Raw genomic sequence first — 6349 nt, forward strand, 5'->3', positions numbered from 1 at the left:
ACCTGAGGTTATTTCTGGTCTACACCATTAACAGGCCATGTTCTAGCCAAATCCTCAGCTAAGAGCAGGGCTCTATAGCAAAAATTTGTAACTTGGGAACTTTTGGACATTTAATAAGCTGATGATAAATTTCCAGGGACATAGGAACCCTGAAAATACATGTGAAGTTTCAGTTTTAACACCAGACTCCTCCTTCCTATCTCTGTGGGGAGTGATAGGAGATTAAACTCACACATGCATTTTTCTACAGACAAGATGTCAGGTTTTATCCCAGTCAGATCCTTGATATAAAAAGATTTATAATGCTAAAAAATAAAACACAGGAGAGGATGTGGGATATGAAGTAGTTCAGAAGTGGCTGGTGGAATAGAGATGAAGAGAAAATCTGAACAGCAAGGCAGAGAGCCTTGAGACCAACTGTCCTGTGATCACAACCTGGCCACAGATTCAGGCTGGCTTGTAAACAGACTCCTGCTCATCAGGGGTCCAGACCCGGTTCAGACCACTGTGAAAGCTCCTCTAACTTACTCCCCAAACCTTCACCCCGGAAATACTCCTGATCTTGGAATACATTATCACAACACTTTACAGTAACTGGTTCCCCACAGTTTGGAATCCCTCAAGAAAGAGATGGACTTGGCAGGAAACAGATCCACTTGGGCAGGAAAACAACTCATTTCTCACCTCTCCCTTTCTCCCTCTATCTTGAGGATCTGGATTAGAGCAGACCTTTTCTTGCTGCTGCAGAAATAAGGAGGAGTAGGGGGCTGGTTCAGGCCTGCGGGAATTCATAAACACAGGTCTGACAGCTCAGGTCTCTTGCAAGGCTGCATTCAAGGTACTGGCTAGAGTTACAGTCATCTCAAGACTCCACTGGAGAAATATCTGCTTCTAGGTTCACTGCCATGAGCATGAGCAGATTCGATTCCTTTTGGAAAGTTGAACTGAAAGCCTCAGTGTCTCACCAGCTTGTGGTTGAAAGCTGCCCTCAGTTCTTCTCCATGTGGGCCTCTGCAGCTTGGTCCATCATAGCAAGCACATTAGAAGAGCCAGAGAGATGCAGCAAACCATCATGGCACATGTATACCTATGTAACAAACCTGCACGTTCTACACATGTATCCCAGAACTTAAAGTAAAATTAAAATACAAAAAAGAAGAGCCAGAGAGACAGCAAACAAGGGGCAAATCAGAGTAGCTATAACCTCATCTCAGAAACGGCTTCCCATCCCACTTGCTACATTCATGAGAGGAGAGGACTAGAAAGGCATGAACATCTGGAGGCGGGAATCACAATCACTATAAGCCAGTAGCAGCTGCTTATCACAACGATTAATAAAGATCATAGGATCTTAAAACAAAAATTTCAAAAAGTTCATAGAATCTTCAGTCTAAGACAATTTTTGGAGATTATCTGATTTCCATACTGAAAGATAGGAGAACTGAGGTCGTGTAAAGTTGAATGTGTTTTCCCAGATTACAGAGCATCAGGTGGTGACAATTAGTAGGGACTCACACTTCTGAGTCTTAGTCTAGTGTTCTCTGCAACAGCTGCCTCAGTGTCCTCATCTGTAAAATGGGATTAATAATTTCTGGGCTACCTTCATTCTCTCACAGAGATCTGTGAGAAACCAAAGCAATCAAAGAAGAATGCTTTAAAAAATAAAATACTAGCTAAAGTTGCTAAAGTTATATTTTTGTTATTATTCTAATAAATGATAATGATGCAAATTTGTGACAAGAGATTTCTTTTTACTCATCTTTTTCCTTCCCTTGGTGGTCTTCTTACTAGCTTTTGAGACACATGCACCTCATGTTGAGGGAGCCTACAAAAACAGGCATCCTGTCTCTTTCCCACTCACTTGATTTCAGTGCCACTAATGAAGCATTTCCGTTCTCAGTACATATGTATCAGAGCCTACCAATCTTGAGTTCCACCTCAAGAAGTTCTTTTCCCCCTTTAATGAAAATGCCTGTTCAACATTAAAAAATTAGGCTTCCTTCCTAAATAGCCCCCATGTTTTCACAAGAACCTGAACCCTTTCATCACTTAGAACTACCATTTGTTAAGAATCCTCTTTGTGCTAGACACTTTTTAAAGCACTTTATAGGGATCATCTTTGGTTTTCAAACAAGCACACTCAAGTGTACAGATGAGATAAATGAGACTAGAAGAGGTTAAGTTCTTTGGCCAACTTCATAATCAAGAGCAGAACTGGGAATCAGCCCAAGCCGTGTCTAACTCCAAAACCCAAGCTTGTGTATTTTCCCATATCATCATGAATTTCCAGATTCTTGATTATATTCTTCAGCAGATCCTATGTCTCTTGGAAGGAAAATTATGTTTTCCTTGTCTGTAATCTAAGTGCCTGGCATAGTGTCGGAGTCAGTGTCAGTTAAATAATATTAGCATGCACTGCACTTTCAGGCTTATTTGCCATTTTACCATCCTTTCTAACATCCTTAAGGGCAACATCTTGCCTTCTATTCCCCTCAACAGCAAGGACAAATTCTCCAATGGATTTCAGAGATGTTTATTTCTCCTAACCTTATCTGTCATGTCCTGAGTAGCTGGCAGTGACCTTATAGGGCAAAATCATGAGTTCAGTGATGGGATGTAGAAAAGATTATTTTGCCAGAGATTTAAACACCTGATCTCAGCCCACAAATGCCTTCCAGTGGATGGCTCCATATTACCTTATTACAGAAGAAAGGAAGAATGGTTATTCTTTGCATGAAAAAGATAGTAACTCATACCAAGGGCTTTCCTTTAATTTGTCCTAAATAATCTCCTTTACACTTCAGAGAAGTCAACCTGTTACTTTATATTTCTTGCTAGAAACCAGTTTATCCACGCATGTAAAGATAAGGGGGAAAAAGGCAGAAATTTCTGTATTGCATTCACATTTCTTCTTGTCATATTTTAATCCAAAATATTTATTTTTCCAGTAGTCTGACTGAATACCTTCTTAGCGTCCTCAGGCTATCCACATTTTAATCTTATCTCTGCCTAAAACATTGGCCTAGTTCAAGTGTACATACAATTAAAGTGTTTGTTTATAACACTTTCTATCACAAGCACAAAATAATAATCAGGTATCATTCTGTCCATTCACATTGCCAGCAAAAGTCTTCTTGATGGTTTTATGAATTTCTCTCACATTCATTCACCTTTTCTCTCCTTCTTGGCTTCTCATGCTAGTTCCCTTCCTTCCTGAAGTAATTGAGAACAGGAATCTCCCATCATGTTAGTTCCTCATTCTTTTTGCCAAATGTTCTTTATTTCACTTATTTATTGGATTCATGCATGTCCCCAGAGTTTACAATAATCTAGAGAGTTGGTGAATTCCAATTTAGTATTTCCTTTATCACTAAATTCATTTCTGTATTACTCTTCAAGCCTTAACAGTACACACCAGTGCCAGAAAATACAACATGTATCTCACAGCAGAGGTGCAAATAGGATATTCGTCAAAATATCTTACTCTTTATCCAGGAGCAATAAAAGACAAAAAAAAATTCTGGTTAATTTAATGTCAGCTGCCTAGCTCCAGCTGTGCTGTCTACAGTTACAATAACAACCATCATCTGTACAGTATAAGCCTAGTCAAAGATTTACCGAATGTACACAAAGTTGTGATAGAACCTCAATTCTCTTTGTGTAAACTTTTAAGAGTATTTAGTGATTTAGGGTTAACATATGAAAAGTGGTTTTATATTAATCAATATTTAAAAATCCTCACTCATTGAAAATGACCCAAATAGATGGAAAATAGAAGTCAGAGCACACAAACTGTAAGACCAGAGACAATCCGAAATCAAGGTTAGAATCTGACACAATACAGGTAGTAGACTCTGGGTCCCTCCAGCATGCCTTGAGCTTTTGCTTTGAAGCAGCTCAGTCCTTCCTTAGCAGCCCAATCTCCAATCTCATTTCACAAATGAGGATCTTTCCCACCCCATCACCCAAACAAGGCACCTTCATGTCTGTGTCCAACAGCAGCAGACTCTTAAGGTGGTGAAGCAGGATTTGAGGCTTGACCCAGTGCTGAACTAGTGTGTCCTGATAACACATATCATAATGTTTCTCCCCTGAGCCAGATTCTCCCAGCTGGACTTTTGATCAAAGAGCATGTTCAAGCAGTTGCTGAGCATCTTACACACAAAGCATGCCTAAATATATAAAGCTTTTGAAAATTGCAAGAATGTGAAGGAAATAAAATTGTAAAAACTTGAAATCTGGGGAAAAAATGACAAAGAGCAAATTTTTTAATTTTCATATGTCTGTTAGATATAAAGACACTTGGTTCATTTTTGAATGTAAAATTGATAATGTACTATTTAAAATACATATAAAATTCTCAATTTTGGTTTATCGAACAACAGAATGGCCCCTCAGATAGCTTTAGGAAAATGAAATTATTTTTAAAAGGGAATGGAGAATACTGACTCTAGGAAATAAAGAAGGCCAAAAATTCTTTGGGTAATTTTATAATTTCATATTTTATTTCTAGACCTTCATGTCTCCATAAACAACATTATGTCGGATCCCAGATAATCCAATTTAACTAGACATAAAACAACTTCCTCAAAGAGTCTTTCTTTGTACTTAGTGTCTAAATTTTATGTTTTAGGATGGGTGCAGGGGGGAAATTGGTACTGATTCATACCTCAAGTAAGTGAAGATTTCAGAAAAAAAAAGCACTTGACAAATGATACTGAATTCTGATCTCAGTTTTACCCCTTATCAACCGTATGATTTTTTAAGTCTTTCAAGCTCTCTAAGTGGCAGTTTCTTGTCTGGAAAGTGGACTAGTAGTATCTTTCATATATACTTTACAAAGTTTCCATGAGACTCAACTAAGTTGATATATGGGAATCTTTTTTATTAAATACACAATCTACTGTTTAAATTATTTGTCTTCAGGTACCATCATTAAAATTGTGATTATTTCTTCATGCTGTTCATAGTAATCAGTGAAGACAAATTCTCTTAAATTCAATGAGCTTTGAGCATCTTATGTGGCTAGTCAATACTAGCTGACATGATTTCATTTTAAGCCAAAATCGGGGAGGAGGCTTTTAATCAGGACCCCCAATAACTATCAGGGCTACAGTACTAGCAGAGTTCAGCACAGCAGATAACAGATTTTTTAAAGAAACAATATCATAGTACTTGCCAAGAAGGACAGTTTTATGTCTTCTTTTCAGTTTTTACATCTTCTATTTCTTTTTTTTGCCTTATCGCACTGGCTAGAACTATCAGCAAAGCTCTATACTTGCTATGTGTTCCATGCATTGAATCAAAACACATATAGAAAATATCCGTATCTCTTCACTAGCATTTCTTTGCTTTTCCATGATATTTTTATAACTACAGAAAAAAACCCCCCTGAATTTGAGTTGGCCAAGGTTTCTATTTTATTAAGTTTGGGTTATGCTTTTTGGGAGGAATACTACAGAAATGACATTGTGATCTTTTTAATGCTTCATACTAGGAGGTACAAAAATGCAACTAGTGATGTCAATTTAAACCAAGATGGTGTCTGCCAGGTTTTTGTACTGAAAAGTTACTATATTTATATTTGTGATTAATAAATATCTTAAATTTTAAGATTATGGAAAAATCTTGTTAATCCTCAAAGTTTAACCCATTAGCTTTATTATCCATTGGCCTCAATATATTATTATAATAATTGTTGTCAAACAGTAATTTCCTGTTTTTTTCTACATTTAATCATTGCTGTTCTACTGTAAGGAAAGGTTTTATAATTTTATTTATCATTTGCTTATTTGTATGACAATATGACACATCGATTTTTATTTTATTCAATTGACAATAATTATGTATTATCATTATTAATTTTGGGCTTAAATTGTCCCAGATTCAACCAGTGAGAGCTCCTTTAAACTGGAACCTATGGTCCTTTCTTGTGTTTTGTTTGATATGTCACCTTCATTCTTTGAACATTTATTTATTTTCCTGCATGGCAAGATGTTTCAGGCTTATTTTACACTTTTCTTTTCCAGTCTTGGAATCTATCATTTTTCAAGGAATCCTGGTTCCCTTTAGTTAAGAATAATATTAGATACTAAAATCTGGTCTTAAGTATGGTTATTGTTAATTTTTGTTTAATTATTAATTTTTACCTAGTCCAAGTATCTTAGTCTTTTGTTAAAATATTTGTTATACTTGCATTAAATATTATTACTGACATCTCAATTTGTTCCCTTTTTTTTCTACTTCTTTCTTGCTTCCTTTGAACTCATCATATTTAAATTATTCCATATACCCTACTCTTACCTGGTTATTAATTATTTTATTTTTATTACGTTAGTCGTTATTCTAG

Source organism: Pan troglodytes, chromosome 17 (genome assembly GCF_028858775.2).
Source record: "Pan troglodytes isolate AG18354 chromosome 17, NHGRI_mPanTro3-v2.0_pri, whole genome shotgun sequence".
In the NCBI taxonomy this organism is placed as follows: domain Eukaryota; kingdom Metazoa; phylum Chordata; class Mammalia; order Primates; family Hominidae; genus Pan; species Pan troglodytes.